We start from the raw sequence: 20488 nt of genomic DNA on the forward strand, positions 1-20488 counted from the left end.
CCCTTTAGGCAAGGGTTCTCCATACAGGAAGTCAGGGGGCAGTTGCTGATTGCAGTGCAGGATCTTGGCATGATCAATCCACAGTTCAGGCAGTCACAGTCAAGACCCTACTCATAAGGAGTGAATGTTGGGCACACTACCACCTGTCCCATCTCCTTCTGCCTGACTGTGGGCCATCTTCTCCTTGAATGAGGCAAAAGCAGGAATGGATTGAGATGCAACTGTGTGGTACAATTGAAAGTGCTGGTGGAGAACAGGTCATGACTAGTCCTGAGTAAGTGCATAGGTAGTGCACAGAGCATGGATGGTTAGTCATCTGGGGATTGAGTATCAGCAAGTGAGGGAAGATTTTGCATGCAAAGACAAGAACAATGAAGCATGGGGTGTCAATGGAAGTGATAGAGGGAACGTGAGGTAACAGAGAGAAGAGGGTTGTGTTTACCCGACTGGTGCAAAGAAGGTCATTGACCTTCTTTCTACTTCTTTCTCTCTCAGATGTTCCTCTCCTGATCACGACTGGACTAACTGGCTGGCAAACTCAGTCAGGACTAGCAGGCTCCGGTTTCGTGGTCTCCTCTGTCAGTCTTGGGAGAAAGAAACAGTTCTCCGCTGCATCACATCAGCCAAGACCTCCATAAGGTGGTGGGGTGGGGGCACTAATTTCCCCTTGTCTGCCATGTCTGGGACAAATATCAGGAACTGAGCAGGGCAGCTCCAGACTGCCAGCAATTGACTGATAGCACAATGACCTTTTAAAGGTGTCCTGGCACTGGTGAATACATCTACCTACAACAAATGGGAGAATCAGGCTAGCAATAGATGAGTCAGAACCACAGAAGCATGGTGCATCATTACTGAGGTGAGTTTGGGATGACAGCACAAGAGAACACGTTAGCATCCTAGAGAGAAAAAACTTTCACAAAACTTAACAAACACAACCCTTACCTACTTTCTGCTAAGAACTTGCCCATTAACTTGGCTGTGATAAATTATTGCATGCAATGTTGTGTTTCTTTCTTTAAGATGAATGTCAATGACAAGGATACAGTGCAGAAGTGATTCATTAGAATGATGCCAAAGATAAGATACATTTACGATGAGACACTGGAAAAATCGGGGCATTTTTTATGAGTATAGGGAAGGAGAAAATGAGTTTGGATAGAAAGAAATTGGGTCTTATAATTCAGGAACATGGAAACACCAATAAATATAGGAATGATACTTACTCTGTTCTTTGGGTGAGATACAATACCTTGAAATTCAGAAACATGCATTCATACTCACATCTACAATTAATTGATCATTTGATAAAAAGCAGAGGAAGATTGCTGACTGAAAAATCAGGCAGTTTTCCTTCTCCAAACAGACATGAGTGAACCATGTGTGTGTTTTAATGATAATCGATTCTAACGATAATTGACAGTGATTACTTCACATTAGGTGTTATTCCAGATTTTTATTAATTCAGATTTCATCATCTACCATGATGAGATTCAAACTCATGTCCCTCAAAACATTAGCCTGAGTTTCTGGATTACTAGTCCTTGGACATTAATACTACACCACCACCTCCCTCTTAATCGGGCTGCATTGACTTCAAGTAGTATCCATCCTTTTATGCTTTTCCTTTTTAAACATGTATACAATCAGGAATAAACTGTGTGGTGTTGGAACCATACAGCAGCATTTAGGAAAGGGAATAAATTAATGTTTGGAATTCTTTCCTTTATTGGTCAGAGTATTGAGTACAGGAGTTGGGAGGTCATGTTGCGGCTGTATAGGACATTGGTTAGGCCACTGTTGGAATATTGCGTGCAATTCTGGTCTCCTTCCTATCGGAAAGATGTTGTGAAACTTGAAAGGGTTCAGAAAAGATTTACAAGGATGTTGCCAGGGTTGGAGGATCTGAGCTACAGGGAGAGGCTGAACAGGCTGGAGCTGTTTTCCCTGGAGCGTCGGAGACTGAGGGGTGACCTTATAGAGGTTTACAAAATTATGAGGGGCATGGATAGGATAAATAGACAAAGTCTTTTCCCTGGGGTTGGGGAGTCCAGAACTAGAGGGCATAGGTTTAGGGTGAGGGGGGAAAGATATAAAATAGACCTAAGAGGCAACTTTGTCACACAGAGGGTGGTACATGTATGGAATGAGCTGCCAGAGGATGTGGTGGAGACTGGTACAATTGCAACATTTAAGAGGCATCTGGATCGGTATATAAATAGGAAGGGTTTGGAGGGATATGGGCCGGGTGCTGGCAGGTGGGACTAGATTGGGTTGGGATATCTGGCCGGCTTGGACGGGTTGGACCGAAGAGTCTGTTTCCATGCTGTACATCTCTATGATTCTATGATTCTATAAAACAAAGTGCAGAATGATTAAGAGGATATTAAGTTGGCTTGTCAGTTTTCTAGGATCTGGAAAAAGAAACTTGCAAGAAATTGACAAGGTGAAGAGATAGAGTCAGAACACTGGCCACATAAATTCATATGATGACATCACAGGCAAGGAATAAATAAATAATTCAAAAATAAGACTTGATCCTGAAAATATGTTTTGAAATTATACCTGCTCCTTCTATCTGATTATGCACAATTAATGAATTGTCAATATTTCTTTATTAGAATGTAATAATGTATTAAAATTGCAATAAGCACATGTAAAATAAACACAGGTCTACACAAAGATTAAAAACAAACAAGGCTTTTTATTAATCAAATTACCTGCAAAAATTAGATGTAAAATATTGTGGTCAGAAAATTGAATTTTAGATCATAGACATAGAAAAGCACAGCACAGAACAGGCCCTTTGGTCCACAATGTTGTGCCAAGAATTATTCCTAATCTAAAATAAAATAACCTAACCTACACACCCCTCAATTCACTGCTGTACATATGCACGTCCAGCAGTCGCTTAAATGTCCCTAATGACTCTGCTTCCACCACCACCGCTGGCAACGCATTCCATGCATTCACAACTCTCTATATGACTCCTCTATGCAACTCCTCCTAATATTTTAAAACTATGACCCCTCGTGCCAGTCAATCATGCCCTGGGGAAAAGTTGCTGGTGATTGACTCTATCCATGCCTCTCAGTACCTTGTTAAAAATCACACAACACCAGGTTATAGTCCAACAGGTTTAATTGGAAGCACACTAGCTTTCGGAGCGACGCTCCTTCATCAGGAACGTCGCTCCGAAAGCTAGTGTGCTTCCAATTAAACCTGTTGGACTATAACCTGGTGTTGTGTGATTTTTAACTTTGTACACCCCAGTCCAACACCGGCATCTCTGAATCTCAGTACCTTGTATACCTCGATCAGGTCTCCTCTTTTCATCTTTCTCTCCAGAGAGAAAGGTCTGAGCTTAGTCAACCTCTCTTCATAAAACAAGCGCTCCAGTCCAGGCAACATTCTGGTAAACCTTCTTTGCACCCTCTCCAAAACTTCCACATCTTTCCTATAGTAGGGTGACCAGAACTGGACACAATATTCCAAGTGTGGTCTCAACAGGGACTTGTAGAGCAGAAGCAAAACCTCACGGCTCTTAAACTCGATCCCCCTGTTAATGAAAGCCAAAACACCATATGCTTTCTTAACAACCCTATCCACTTGGGTGGCAACTTTGAGGGATCTATGCGCTTGAACACCAAGACCCCTCTGTTCCTCCACACTGCCAAGAATCCTGTCTTTAATCCTATATTCAGCATTCGAGTTCGGCCTTCAAAAATGTATCACTCCGCACTTATCCAGGTTGAACTCCTTCTGCTATTCCTCAGCCCAGCTCTGCATCCTGTCTATGTCGCGCTGCAGCCTGCAATAGCCTTCGATACTATCAATGGCACCTCCAACCTTTGTGTCATCTGCAAATTTACTAACCCATCCCTCAGCCTCCTCATCCAAGTCATTTATAAAAACTACAAAGAGCAGAGGCCCAAGAACAGAGCCCTGAGGGACACCATTCAACACTGACCTCCAGGCAGAATACTTTCCAGCGACAACCACTCTCTATCTTCTGTCAGCCAACCAATTCTGAATCCAGACAGCCAAATCTCCCTGTATCCCATACCTCCTGGCTTTATGAATGAGCATACCATAGGAAAGATGTGGAAGCTTTGGAGAGGGTGCAGAGAAGATTTACCAGGATGTTGCCTGGAATGGAGAATAGGTCGTACGAGGATAGGTTGAGAGTGCTAGGCCTTTTCTCGTTGGAACGCGAAGGATGAGGGGTGACTTGATAGAGGTTTATAAGATGATCAGAGGAATAGATAGAGTAGACAGTCAGAAACTTTTTCCCCGGGTGCAACAGAGTGTTACAAGGGGACATAAATTTAAGGTGAAGGGTGGAAGGTATAGGGGAGATGTCAGGGGTGGGTACTTTACCCAGAGAGTGGTGGGGGCATGGAATGCGCTGCCTGTGGGAGTGGTAGAGTCAGAATCTTTGGTGACCTTTAAGCGGCAATTGGATAGGTACATGGATGGGTGCTTAAGCTAGGACAAATGTTCAGTACAACATCGTGGGCCGAAGGGCCTGTTCTGTGCTGTATTGTTCTATGTTCTATGTTCTATGTTCTAACCCTATCAAACGCCTTGCTGAAGTCCATATACACCACATCCACTGCTTGACCTTCGTCGACCTGTCTCGTCACCTCCTCAAAGAACTCAATAAGATTTGTGAGACATTACCTGCCCCTCACAAAGCCATGCTGACTGTCTTAATCACACTATGCTTTTCCAAATTGTCATAAATCCTATTCCTCAGAATGCTTTCCAAAATCTTGCTGACCACAGACATAAGACTGACTGGTCTGTAATTGCCAGGGATTTCCCCATTCCCCTTCTTGAAAAGAGAAACAACATTCACCTCCCTCCGGTACGACTCCCGTGGAGAGTGAGGAAGAAAAGATCTCCGCCAGCAGCTTAACAATCTCCTTTCTCGCCTCCCGGAGCGACTAGAATAAATCTGGTCTGGCCCTGGGGACTTAATGTTTGCCAAAATTTCCAGCACATCAACTTCATCAATCATGATCTCTTCAAGCCTGTTTCCCAGCTCCTCAAAGTTCTTATTCACAACAAGGTCCTTTTCTTTACTGAAAGCCGAAGGAAAACACTTGTTTAGGGCTTCCCCTATCTGCTCAGACTCCACGCACAAGATCCCTATGCTATCCCTGATCAGCCCTACCTTTTCCCTGATCATTTTTTCTTCCTCACGTATGAGTAAAATGCCTTTGAGTTCTCTCTGATCTTTCTTGCCAAGCCTTTTTTGTGCCCCCTCCTGGCTCTCCTCAGTCCATTACTGAGCTCCTTTCTAGCAAGCCTGTAACCCTCTAAAGCTGTGCTAAATCCTTGCTTTCTCCACTTTACGTAAGCTGCCTTCTTCCTTTTGACGAGAAGCTCCTCTGTTCTCGTCATCCGAAGTTCCTTAATCTTCCCCCTTCTTGCCTGTCTCAGAAGAACAAATTTATGCATTACTCGCAACAACTGCTCCTTAAACAGTCTCCATGTGTCTGCTGTGTCCTTTCTGTGGAACAATTGTTCCCAATCTGTACTTCCTAACTCCTGTCTAATAATGTCATAATTTCCTTTTCCCCAGTTCACTTGGTAACTGCTCCTTTCCCTCTCCAAGGCTATGGTAAATGTGAGGCAGTTGTGGTCACTGTCACCAAAGTGTTCTCCCACCGTGAGATCTGACACCTGTCCTATCTCATTGTCGAGCACCAAATCCAAAATGGCCTCTCCCCTCATCGGCCTGTCTACGTACTGAGTAAGGAAACCCTCCTGAACATACCTGACAAAAATGACTCCATCCAAACCATCTGAACTAAGGAGGTTCCAGTCAATATTGGGAAAGTTGAAGTCAGCCATAAGAACAACCCTGTTACATCTGCGTTTTTCCAAAATCTGCTGGCTTACGCCATTCTGTAGAAAACCCCCTAATAGCAGTCACAGAACTATTCTCCTCGTTAACCACATGGTTATTCACATAACGTTTCCCTCTCACATTCATGCAAGATTTTCTTTAATACCACAGTGCTCTTTTCTTTCTCCTGCTTCTTCTTTCAAAACCAAATTGTTGGTTTAATTAAAGGGTTTAATCCATGTTTGAACTTTGATGTGGTTTAATGAAGACTGTTCCCATCAGTATTCCATATGGAGCATTCAAATTGAATGGAGCACCAAACGTTTTCCACACACTCATTTTTGTTATATTGTCATGCACTGTCTTGATGTGATAATCAGTCAAGATGCAGAAAAGTGATCAAACTGTTGATAAACATTCTCTTCAGTATAGTCACTACATGTTGACCTGTTGTGTGAATAATGGATGGCATTCTCTCAATCTGGCCATAGAGTGCTAAAATGGCAATGCTGTAAATATTACCATCCATATCTTGCCTTAACTGCATTTAAATATTCTGTAATAAGCTTAAATTACTAAAACATTGTACATAAAAGTGCATGCTGTAATCACAGAACCATACAGTGCAGGGGAGGGCAATTAAGCCTGTTAAACCCTTTGAAAAAAGCTACTGGTTAGTGCTACTTGACATCTCTTTCCTCAACTCCAAAAAACTTTCCCTTTCCGGTATTTATCCAATTCTCTTTTGAATGTCATTAGTGAATCTGCTTCTGCCACCCTTTCAGGCAATGCTTTCCAGATCATAACGTATTGGCACTACATTCTGCATATTTAGAAAGTTTCTCCTCCTCAATTGTTAGGTTTAACCTGCAAAAGATACAACTGATATTATCCACAAATTGATATAGCACATGAATCCAATATTGAACATTGCCATTACTGGTAAAATATCAGATGAACTTACTTAGGGTGATGGTTGTTGAAGATTTAAAATGACAATTATTATGTTTAATTAATTTTGAATTAACTTCACAATGATTAAGAATTACTATATTACATGTGCCACAATCAAAGGCTTGTTAGGTTGGTGTGACAATTTGCAAGCCGAGATTGTTATCATTTTATTTCTTCTCATACATGGGTTTTTTTTCCAAGGGGCATTGGTTTGGTGGCATGATGGTAATATCGCTGGACAAGACCAGGCTGTGGTGAAATGAGATAAAATCACACCAAAGAAGCTACTGGAGTTAATAAGTGTCAAGATTAGAGTGGTGCTGGAAAAGCACAACAGATCAGACAGCATCCGAGGAGCAGGAAAATCCGAAGGGCTCCTGCCCGAAACATCGATTTTCCTGCTCCTCGGATGCTGGCTGACCTGTTGTACTTTTCCAGCACCACTCTAATCTTGACTCTGATCTCCAGCATCTGCAGTCCTCACTTTTGCCCTGCTAGAGTTAATAAACCTGGAATAGTGAGCCCCAGGAAGCTATCATCAATTAGTGTAAATACCAATCTGTTTCACTGACCTTAAAAAGGAAAACCACCAGAGATGTGACTCCCTATACACAGCAATTCATAGTTACCTCTGAAATGGCCTAATGTGTTACGCAGGGTAATTTGGAGTGGAGATAAATGCTGGCCTTGCCAATGATTTGGAGAAGCCCGTGTTGGACTGCACAAAGTTAAAAATCACACAACACCAGGTTATAATTTAACAGGTTTAATTGGAAGCACACTAGCTTTCGGAATGCTGATCCTTCATCAGGTGGTTGTGCCAATGACATCCATATCCCAGATACATAAAAGATTAAATTTAATGCAGAAGTGATTCATCGTGTTAGGAAGAACATGTGGAACACGTATAACTACCAGCCTCTAACCCAGATAAATGGTAAGAGTTCCTGGCAGAAAAGGACATTTATGAAAAAGAACATGCATTCAGCATGGCAATAAACTGATGAATCAAAGTCTATCTGCCTGGTCTGTGGTTAATCAGTTAGCAAAGGTTGACAGTTAACAAATCCTGCTTTATTTCCATGCAAAGTCGGGTTCCTTCTTTTCTTGTTGTATAAATTGGTGCCCCCTTCCAAAGTTTAATTTCCTCATGAATGTAAGACAAAAATGATTGACTTTATGTCCCCTTTTGGCAATTGAAGGGTATTAGGTTGTAATCTGCTAAATCCAAATGATGATAAATATGAATGGGAATAGCAGTCATGCAATGGGGTGATGTGTAAGTGATGTGCAGATACCCAGCTGAATCCTATGAGAAATGTACAAGAGCTCTCATTCATTGGGAAGAATGGATGACTGACAGAAGGAAATTGACGAGGGAGATCAACCAGCATTATGCTGATACCCGGTAAAATGGGAGTGGCTGAAAGAAGAAGGTTACTCAGAGGCAATGCTACCAAACCCGGTGTAACATTCTACCAGGGGCACTCTATGTCAGTTAGATCCCAGCTTTAACTTTGTGATCAGGCATTGTCTTAGACACAGGATACGGTTATCCCTGCACTAATCTTAAACAGCACTAGTCCTATCCCCAAACATTTTTTAAAAATTCATTCATTGGATGTGGGCATCACTGGCTGGGCCATCATTTATTGCCCATCCTTAATTGCCCAGAGGGCAGTTAAGAGTCAACCACATTGCCGTGGGTTGGGAGTCACGTGTCAGCCAGACCAGGTAAGGATGGCAGTTTTCCTCCTTAAGGGAGATGAGTGAGCCAAAGGCACTTTCCCTGATAATTGACAATGATTTCATAGCCATCGTCAGATTCCTAATTCCAGAATTTTATTGAATTCAAATTTCATCTGCCACAGCGAGATTTGAACTCAGTTCCCTAGAACTCTTGATAAATAGTCTATCACAAAGCTATCACCTATTCATACTACCCAAATGACACTCCCATTTCCTATCCTAGTAATCATCTGATAGATTCAGGCATGGAAAATTACTGGCAGTTTTATCCTGCTAATTAATGTTAAATATATTAAGATGAGGATTTTTTCAAAACATCACTGCTTTCGGTTATATTTGACAACTACCAGATCAGATAAAAAGTTGTTTCACTTCCCGAAGGGTGGTTTACAGTCCTCTGCTCGAGATAAAACTCCACTTATTTGTCACTAACAGGACCACTAGCTTTTTATTTGAGCAAAGTTAAAAATCACACCATACCAGATTATAGTCCAACAGGTTTATTTGGAAGGTAGCAGCGCTACAAAACCTAGTATTTTCAAATGAATCTGCTGGACTATAACCTGGTGTGGTGTGATTTGTTACATTGTCTACCCCAGTCCAACACCGGCACCTTCACATCATTAATAAATAGAACAATATAGCACAGGAATGGGTCCTTCGGCCCAAGATGTTGTGCTGAACATGGTATCATTTATTGTTTGTGCATTTTAGCTCTCAATAGGTTGAATTTAAACAGATAACTACTGAAACGAGGTGACAACCAATATGTACTTCCCCCACTGGAGAGTGGCTATTAGCCTACATTATCCATCACTGATACACAAATGGAAACTGAAAAGTTTATTTCTCCAGTGGGAGATTTAATGATGAGAAAATTGTTGTTGTCCAAAGAAAAATCAATGTTCTGAATTAATTGGTAAATAAAACATCGTAATGACTTCCCCCAGCAGCAGTAAAAGTCAATGATAATCATGTCACCTTGGACAGCCGTTATGAGCATAAGGAGAGAAGACAAATTAAAGACTAGCTGGGTTGGATGACACCAAATATATCATGTCAGTAGACACGTAAGGAATTGCCAAGCTGTGAACCCCACATTTATTCTTGAATTAATTGCCGATGGTCGGCTTTGGGCTTTCCTGTGCGTTAATGTAGCATTCATTCACTGAAAGGATAGCAAAATAGAAAGATATTAGTAATATGAACATACTTCAATCATGTTCTTATTCTAAGTAGAACTTACGTGATGACAGATATTGGCATATAACATGGATTCTGTCAATAGTCAGTAAAAAAGAAATTATTTTTATAGCACCTTAAACATATCAAGTCCATGGGGCATTATAAAACAAAGCATGACACAGAGCACATTAGGGAATTTATTAGGTCAGATGATGATAAGCTTGGACAAAGACGTGGATCTTAAGGAGTTATTTGGAGGGCATCAGTGTTTACTATGGAGAAGGACATGGAAGGTAAAGGCATGTGGAGAAATAGATGGTGACATCTTGAAAAATGACCATATTACAGAGGAGGAGGTACTGAATGTCTTGAAATACAGAAAAGTGGATAAATCCACAGAACCTGATCAGGTTTACCCAGAACTCTATGGGAATCTAGGGAAGTGATTGCTGGGCCATGAGCCGAGATATTTGTATCATCGATAGTCACAGGTGAGGTGCCAGAAGACTGAGATTGGCTAATGTTGTGCCACTATTTAAGAAAGGTGTTAAGGAAAAGCCAGGGAACTATAGACCAGTGAGCCTGACATTGATATGGGCAAGTTGTTGGAGGGAATCCTGAGGGACAGGATATACATGTATTTGGAAAGGCAAGGATTGTTTAAGGATAGTCAGCAGGGCTTTGTGCGTGGGAAATCATGTCTCACAAACTTGATTGAGTTTTTTGAAGAAGTAACAAAGAGGATTGATGAGGGTAGAGTGGTGGACATGATCTATACGGACTTCAGTAAGGCGTTGGACAAGATTCCTCATGAGAGACTGGTTAGCAAGGTTAGATCTCATGCAATACAGGGAGAACTAGCCATTTGGATACAGCACTGGCTCAAAGGTAGAGGACGGAGAGTGGTGGTAGAGAGTTGCTTTCAGACTGGAGGCCTGTGACCAGTGGAGGGACACAAGGATCGGTGCAGGATCCATTACTTTTTGTCATTTATATAAATGATTTGGATGTGAACATAGGAGGTATAGTTAGTAGGTTTGCAGATGACCCCAAAATTAGAGGTGTAGTGGACAGCGAAGGTTATCTCAAAGTACAACAGGATCTTGATCAGATGAGCCAATGGGCTGAGGAGTGGCAGATGGAGTTTGGAATATAGAACATAGAACAATACAGTGCAGAACAGGCCCTTTTTCCCTCGATGTTGCGCCGACCTGTGAACTATTCTCAGCTTGTCCCACTACACTATATCATCATCATCCATGTGCTTATCCAAGGATTGTTTAAATCTCCCTAATGTGGCAGAGTTGACTACATTGGCAGGTACATTCCCTTACCACTCTCTGAGTAAAGAACCTGCCTCTGACATTTGTCTTAAATCTATCACCCCTCAATTTGTAGTTATGCCCTTTCGTACAAGATGACGTCATCATCCTAGGAAAAAGACTTTCACTATCTACCCTATCTAATCCTCTGATCATCCTGAATGTCTCCATCAAATCCCCTCTAAGTCTTCTTCTTTTCAATGAGAACAGACCCAAGTCTCTCAGCCTTTTCTCATAAGACCTTCCTTCCAGACCAGGCAACATCCTGGTAAATCTCCTCTGCACCTTTTCCAATGCTTCCACTTCCTTCCTGCAATGGGGCGACCTGAACTGTACACAATATTTCAAGTGTAGCTGCACTAGCATTTTGTATAGTTGCAGCATGACATTACGGCTGGGGATCTCAATCCCTCTACGAATGAAACCTAACACACCGTATGCCTTCTTAACAGCACTATCAATCTGGGTGGCAACTTTCAGGGATCTATATACATGGACTCCAAGATCCCTCTGCATGTCCACACTACCAAAAATCTTTCCATTGACTCAGTACTCTGCCTTCCTGTTATTCTTCCCAAAGTACGTGACCTCACATTTAGCTGCATTGAACTCCATTTGCCACCTCCCAGCCGAATTCTGCAGTTTATCCAAGTCCCCCTGCAAACTGTAACATTCTTCCAAACTGTCCACTGCTCCACCGACTTTAGTGTTATCTGCAAATTTACTAATCCATCCATCTATGCCTGCGTCTAAGTCATTTATAAAAATGACAAACAGCAGTGGTCCCAAAACAGATCCTGTGACACACCACTAGTAACCAGGCTCCAGGCTGAATATTTTCCATCAACCACCACTCACTACCTTCTTTCAGAAAGTTTCTAATCCAAACTGCTAAATTACCCTCAATCCCATGCCTTTGCATTTTCTCCAAAATCTCGATAAATGCGAGGCGCTGCATTTTGGAAAAGCAATTCAGAGCAGGACTTATACACTTAATGGTAAGGTCTTGAGGAGTGTTGGAGTGCACGTTCATAGCTTCTTGAAAGTAGAGTCGCAGGTAGTGAAGAAGGCATTTGGTATGCTTTCCTTTATTAGTCAGAGCATTGAGTATAGGAGTTAGGAGGTCATATTGTGGCTCTATAGGACATTGGTTAGGCCACCTTTGGAAGATTGCGTGCAATTCTTGTCTCCTTCTTATGGGAAAGATGTTGTGAAACCTGAAAGGGTTCAGAAAAGATTTACAAGGATATTGCCAGGTTTGGAGGATTTGAGCTATTGGGAGAGGCTGAATAGGATGGGGCTATTTTCCCTGGAGGGTCGGAGCGTGAGGGTTGACTTTATAGAGGTTTATAAAATCATGAGACGCATGGATAGGATAAATAGACAAGGTCTTTTCCCTGGAGTGAGTGAGCCCAGAACTAGAGGGCATAGGTTTAGGGTGAGAGAGGAAAGATATAAAAGAGACTTAAGGAGCAACTTTTTCACAGAGGGTGGTGCATGCTTGGAATTAACTGCCAGAGGAAGTGGTGGAGGCTAGTTCAATTACAGCATTTAAGAGGCATCTGGTTGGGTATAAGAATAGGAAGGATTTAGAGGGATATTGGGCCAAGTGCTGGCAAATGGGACTGGATTATGTTAGGATATCTGGTCAGTATGGATGAGTTGGACCGAAGGGACTGTTTTCGTGCTGGTCATCTCCATGACTATGACTCTACGAAGTACAGAGGCAGAAGACAATATTCCAGGGCTTGGCATCCAGGCAACTGAAGGCACAGCCACCAATGGTGAAGCAATGTAAATCGGGAAGTCAGAGTGGAAATCTGTGTATATCTTAGAACTGGGGGGATTATTGAATAAGAAATTGGAGTGGATTATAGAATAAGGCTAATATGAGGCTTAAAGTGGCTTTGAAAGAAAAAGTAAAAATGTTAAAATCATGTTGTCACTTGACTAGTGTATCCGTGAGCACAGGAATAATAGAGAAACAGAAACTGCTGTAAGACACAGGCAGCAGTTTTGAATGGACTCAGGTTATGCAGGATAAAATGTGAGAGATTAACCAGGACTTCATTGTAGTAATCAAATTTGGAGATAATGAAGACAAGAATAAGTGTTTCAAGGACAGCTGAGCTCAGATATGGAAACCTGGCATGCTTCAGAGGTGAAAATAGTTGAGTTTATCACAAAAATACAAGACTGAAAGTTGAACTCACAGTCAAATATGACAACAAAGATGTGAACAGGCTGTCATAATCTTAGCTGAAAATGTGTTGCTGGAAAAGCACAGCAGGTCAATGCATTCCTGATGAAGGGTTACGCCAAAAAGGTTGACTTTCCTAATCTTAGTCTGTTAAAAAAGATGGATTTGGTAGCTCACTAGTGGAGTTTGGCAGAGACAGCCCATCTTCCCAATAGCCAATGGTGATTGGATAACTCTCTTGAGGTTTGTAAGACTATGGGTTATGCTAGTGTTCCTGTGTGCAATGTAGTGTAGGTTACAATATTTACTTCTTTATCTCAGTGAGGAAACAAAATAAAATAGCTGACCTACATGAGACAGGACATTAGATTGAAAGTTAAAATAAACTAAAACAGGAAATTGTGGTTAGGATCAATCTGACTGTTGTAGTGGTTGTCACATGCACTATGTGCACCTTTGACATTGTACATTGATCTGACAAAACATCTGGGATCTTATCAAATCAAATCAGAATCAAGCATCCACAGGGAGGTCATTGACTCAGGGCTAGTCCAGGTCTGGTGTCCATCTAAGTGACACAAGCCAAATCCAAATGAACCTATGGGGATCAAACCTCAAAACATATTTTAACAAAAGCCAAATGTAACTTGCCACATGCAACTCAATGAAACAGGCCCTTCTGTTGACCTGCCCTCCACCTCCCCAGCTCCCACCACCCCCCTCCCCCCCCCACCAGCCCCAGGATGGTTTGCCCATTTTAAGTCGATTGATGCCAGTCTTCTTGCTTGAACAATGATAGCCTGTTATCCCCGGAGGAGATGTGGAAGATCGGTGATGGTGAAGGAGAAATGGTGAAACGACCAATCACAAGTGTAGAGTCAGGAACAGTACCTTGAGTAAGAGAAATGATCTGTTTTGGTTAGTATCTCTGATATATCCTGAAATATACAGTGTGGGATGTGCTTAGATCATCACAATCCGAGGAGAATGTGAGGACTGCAGATGCTAGGGAGTCAGAGTTGAGAAGTGTGGCAGTGGAAAAGCACAGCAGGTCAGGCACCATCCGAGGAACAGGAAAGTCAACGTTTTGGGCGTAAACCCTTCATCAGGAATGCATTGACCTGCTGTGCTTTTCCAGCACCACACCTTTCAACTCATCACAATCCAATCCTTGGAATAACCCTTCAAGTGGGCATTAGGAATTTACGTCAGTAAGGGAGCTTATTCCTAATCTGCTTTAAGTGGATAGTGTGGGATGCCTGGGAAATCGACAAACACATTATTTTGTGGGATAATTTGTGTTTTCCTTTGGGCAATGGATGTTGATCACCAGAATTCCCCCTTGAGAGCCCATAAGATGTGTGTACAGAGGAGCAATTTCTAATCTGGGCCTTTTAATTTGCTCAGTCCAGTTCATGTGTTGCCTGTGCACATAAGGAATGATGCAAGAATTATTTGCATCTCAAATAATTGAGTATCGCAGGGAACATAACATTCTTACATTTATTTACAGGCTAACTTCCATGAATTGTTACTACATGAACCGTTATAGAAAACTGCCTTCATTTGGAACTGCATGGAAAGCAATTGAAATTCCCAGGTGACTTCACAAATAAAATCTAAAAATATAATATTAGAACACTTAGAGGAGTTTTTAAATACTCATGTCTGCACATTTGGCATGTAGTCTACTGTACAAAAGGTAAAGTAGAATGAGTTTTATATATAATAAAACACAGAATAAAACACAGATGCTGGAGATCTGAAATAAATAAACAGAAATTGTTGGAGAAACTCAGCAGGTCTGTGTGCAGAGAAAACATTTAAAGTTTTGAGTCATAGTCATAGGGGCCGATAGTTCATTGAGCTGGCCCATCAAGTCTGTATTGGTCAAAGAAAATCACACCTAACTATTCAAATCCCATGATTTGCCGGTGCCTGTGTTGGTCTGGGGTGGACAAAGTTAAAAATCACCAGGTTATAGTCCAACAGGTTTATTTGGAACTGAAAATGTGTTGCTGGAAAAGCGCAGCAGGTCAGGCAGCATCCAAGGAACAGGAGAATCGACGTTTCGGGCATAAGCCCTTCTTCAGGAATCATGCCCGAACCGTCGATTCTCCTGTTCCCTGGATGCTGCCTGACCTGCTGCGCTTTTCCAGCAACACATTTTCAGCTCTGATCTCCAGCATCTGCAGCCCTCACTTTCTCCAGGTTTATTTGGAAGCACTGGCTGCACCGCTCCTTCATCAGGTGATTGTGGAGGTTAAGATCATGCTCACAGAATTTATGGTCAAAGAAGTCCAGTGTCATGGAGGTGTGATACAGTAAACAATCTTAGATTAAAACTTTCATCTTTTATGTTGGGATATGCTGGTTTCTGTTCTTTGAAATGTAAATCCCAGAACTTCTTTTAAATTACATTCTCAAGATACCTCAGCTTTTTAAACAACAGGTGTGAAGTCTGTCTGTGCCCCAATGCTATGTCAGACTGACAACCCCTCTGTATAGTTTTACAGAGTTTTACATGGATTCATGTAGTGTTTGAGCAAAATAAAACGTAATTCTGCAAAAAAACAAATTTACCCCATAAGCTTACATGTGTGTGACAGATCAAGTGTGTGTGTGTGTGTATATCGTGTAGTGGGGTCCCTTCCAGCACTTGGCCCATAGCTTTAAATAGGCGGAAGTGAGAACTGCAGATGCTGGAGATTAGAGTCTAGATTAGAGTGGTGCTGGAAAAGCACAGCAGGTCAGGCAGCATCTGAGGAGCAGGAAAATCGACATTTCAGGCAAAAGCCCTTCATTAGGAATGCACCATTCTAATCTTGACCATTGCCTTGAATGCCTTGGAATCACAAGTGAACATCTAAATTCTAGGTCTTGTGACCTTACTTCAGATAGTTCTGAAGAATTAGTTTTTTATATGGCTGTTCATCACAAACGAGCCTAGCTTAATCTGTAACTATTCCTCAGGACACATGTTGGTTCTGCATGAGACAATCGAGAGAAATGTTGGCACACAACTACCTTAAAAAAGACTAATGAGTCTATTTTCAAACCCGACCTCATGGCTTCAACCTAGGTTTTGATATGCATGGTAGGACCAAATGATGCTGCAGCATTCCAGATCACAATATTCTTTCATTTGATGTGCCAGATTATTTGACGCTCAGATGTCAGTATATGTATGCCATCTAACAGGACCAGAGTCTGCACGTCTGCAGAGCCAAGTTAGCTGCAGTGGTCAGAGATTATGAGCTCCTGTCCAGAATGGCAGCCATAACCTCTCCAGATTCCGATTCTAATATTTCAGGAAGGGACTAATCTGCCAAGCTGCAGTTCAAAGAGGGGCTGGGTGCCAGGCTGCTTTATCTTACCACATTTTTGAAATGGATGGTGAGGGAACGGGACAGTATTCCAAGTAGAGGAGGCTTGCTCTCTCTTGCTTAGATACCTACCTTGAACTGTGTCTAGGGCAGAAGGAAACAGTCTTCTTTTCTCAGGGGAGAACCTGTACAATCCATGTCAACTTGTTATTATTCTTTCATGGGATGTGAGCATTGCCCATCTCTAACTGTTCCTGAGAAAGTGAAGGGCAAGCCCCTGTTTCAAATAGCACAATGTAGAGGTATCCACAGCGCTATTAGCGAGGGAGTACTAGGAGATTGAGCCAGCATCTGTGAGAGAATGGTGATACAGTTCAAAGTCAGGATTGTGAACTTGGAGGGGAACTTGTAGGTAGTGGGGTTCCCATCAGCCTGCTGCCCTGGGCTTTTTAAATGGTAGACATTGGGGATTGGAAAGTGCTTTCAAGGGAGTATTTGCAAGTTGCTTTGGGTGATTTGCAATCTATTGTCATGACTCTTCTCCTCTATTTCATAGAATATTGAACATAGAACATCGAACATAGAACATAAAACAGTATAGCACAGTAGAGGCCCTTTGGTTCACGATGTTGTGCCAAGCATTTATCTTAATCTAAGATCAACCTAACCTACACACCCCTTAATTTACTGCCATTCATGTGCTCATCCAGCAATTGCTTACATGTCCCTAATATCTCTGGCTCAACTACTGACAGTGCATTCCACACACCCACAACTCTCTGTGTAAAGAACATACCTCTGACATCTCCCTTTCACATTCCTCCAATCACCTCAAAATCACCTCTCTGTGGAGTTTGCACTTTCTCCCCATTTCTGCGTGGGTTTCCTCTGGGTGCTCCGGTTTCCTCCCACAGTCCAAAGATGTGCAGGTTAGGTGAATTGGCCATGCTAAATTGCCTGTAGTGTTAGATGCATTAGTCAGGGGTGAATGTAGTGGAATGAGTTTAGGTGGGTTGCTCTTCGGAGGGTTGGTGTGGGCCGAAGGGCCTGTTTCCATACTGTAGGGAATCAAATCTAAAATTATGACCCCTCGTGACGACCATTTCTGCCCTGGGGAAAAATAGGAAGGGTTTGGAGGGATATGGGCCGGGTGCTGGCAGGTGGGACTGGATTGGGTTGGGATATGTGTTCGGCATGGATTAGTTGGACCAAAGAGATGCTGTACATCTCTATGACTCTATGACTGTATCTACTCTATCTATGCCTCCCATTACCTTGTACACCTCAATCAAGTCACCTCTCTTCCTTCTTGTCTCCAGTGTGAAAAGCCTGAGCTCACTCAACCTCTCTCCATTCGACGTTGCATCCAATCCAGGCAGCACCTTGGTAAATCTCCTCTTCACTCTCTCTAAAGCAGCTACATCCTTCCTATAATGAGGCAACCAGAATCAGACACAATATTCCAAGTGTGGTCTAACCAGAATTTTATAGAGCTGTCACAAATTCTCAGGGCTCTTAAACTCAGTCCCCCTGTTAATGAAAGCAAAACACCATATGCCTTCTTAACAACCTCATTCCTGAAGAAGGGCTAATGCCCGAAACGTCGATTCTCCTGTTCCCTAGATGCTGCCTGACCTGCTGCGCTTTTCCAGCAACACATTTCCATCTCTTCTTAACAACCCTATCAATTTGGGTGGCAACTTTGACGGATCTATGTACGTGGAGCCCAAGATCCTGCTGTTCCTCCACACTACCAAGAATCTTGTTTTTCACCCAGTCTTCAGCATTCAATTCAATCTTCCAAATTGAATCACTTCACATTTATCCAGGTTGAACTAAATCTGCCACTTCTCAGCCCAACTCTGCATCCTGTCAATGTCTTGTTGTAGCTTGCAACAGCCCTTGACACTATCTACAACACCACCGACTTTTGGCAAGCTTACTAAACCTCCCCTTCTGCCTTTTCATCCAAGTCATTTATAAAAACTACAAAGAGCAGAGGGCCAAAAACAAATCCCTGTGGGACATCACTGGTCACTGACCTCCAGGCAGAATACTTTCCGTCCACTACCACACGCTGTCTTCTTTTGGCCAGCCAATTCTGTATCCAGACAGCCAAATTTCTTCTTATCCCATACCTCCTAACTTTCTGAATGAGCCTACCGTGTTTTTGAACGTGGTGTCCAGTTCCATTGAAAAAACTACCCCTAAAAGTAGTTAGACTCTTAAGATAATAGACTTGGACAAGGCAGTGGCTTTTGGGTGGGTGTCGGGTTTTTTTAATGTCTGTATCGATTCTTTTCAATATAAAGAAGAAAGCCAAACTAGCGTGGGTTATGTTGCCACTGCTGTGCACAAATGGAAACTCTTGTTGAATATCCTTTGGTAACCTGCGCTGTTGTCTCAAGGTCAATTATTATTACTTGGCTCCTGCAGACCAGACCACCCCTGTTAGTAAATTTCACTAATCCCTCTTAACAGGCTGTACAATCTGGAGCTTTGAATTTTACTTGGAATCCAATCATTGTGGAATCTGCATATCAAGCTGTATAATGTAAAGGTGCAATTAATTTAATAGAAGTGATCAGGACTATAATTGTTCAGCATATTTATTGTATGGGTGGTAGTGTTATTTTCCTTCTTCAGGAATGTGACCTGCAACAATGATAAAAGCAATGACTACCTGCAGGCAATCTCCCATGTAGCAACAGAATCCCTCATAGTTTCCATTCCTTCCACAATCTGGAGCAGATTTCAAACAATGTTGTGGGATCCACATACAGCCCAGATATCCGACAAGTGAAGCCATGGATGACAAGAGACTGACGTGATTAGTGCGGCTCCAAATATTACATCCCCTCTAATTTTAATCTCTACTGAAATAAAATTTAATGTTGAATGAGATGTAAACTGTTCGACTCAAAAACTTGGTTTTCTGGTGAGTTGGATTGAAATGAACCCCTGTGGACTTCATTATTGTTGATTTTTTTATGTGTAATGTCTTCCCCCTCTTTTATTTAAGTATTGAAGTCTTAAATACCATCAAGTTCAATGTTGCCCTCCAAGCCACACAACATCCTGACTTGGAATTATATCGCTGTTCCGCCACTGTTACTGGGTCAAAATCCTAGAACTCTCCACTCCCAGCCTTGTGGGTATCCTCACAACAAATGCACTGGTTTAATAAGGAAACTTAAAACCACTTTCTTTTGGGAAACTAGAGATGGGCAATAAATTTTGGTACAATCAGTGAGGCCCATGATCCATGAATGAATAGAAACAATTAACCATTAATGAGCCATTTCCAAAATATGTCCACTTGATCGGTACCAAATTTCCCACTGTCAACATTCGCTCACTCCACCACAGTGTGTACTATCTGGAAAATGTAACTCACCAAGGCATCTCAGACAGCAGCTTCAAACCACAAACCCTTCCACCTTGAGGGATAAAGGAAGCAAATGCATGGGAACAACATAACATGCAAGTTCTCCTCCAAATCATTCAGCATCCTGATTTGGAAATATATTGCTGTTCCTTCAGTTTCGCTGGGTCTAATCCTGGAATACCCTCTATAAGGATATTGTTGTCAGTGTACATATGGCAACTGTTTTACAGCGATTCAAGAAGGCAACTCACCAAAACTTGTTAGGGCAATTAAGGATAGGCAATAAATACTGGTCTCATCAGAAAAAGGCTATCAATTTTAACTGGGTTGAAGAAAGTGGTGGTGACCATTCTCATAGAAATGACGCTTTATGGCAAAGATGTCCCCCCCGACCCGCAATTATATTACATAAGAAATTCCTAAATATTCGCCCAGCAACAGGAGGAATGCTGAAATATGACCAATTGTACTTGGTGTGGGACTCTGATGGTGTTGTTGCAGCTGAAG

The sequence above is a fragment of the Chiloscyllium plagiosum genome, chromosome 1 (assembly GCF_004010195.1).
Source record: "Chiloscyllium plagiosum isolate BGI_BamShark_2017 chromosome 1, ASM401019v2, whole genome shotgun sequence".
Lineage (NCBI taxonomy): Eukaryota > Metazoa > Chordata > Chondrichthyes > Orectolobiformes > Hemiscylliidae > Chiloscyllium > Chiloscyllium plagiosum.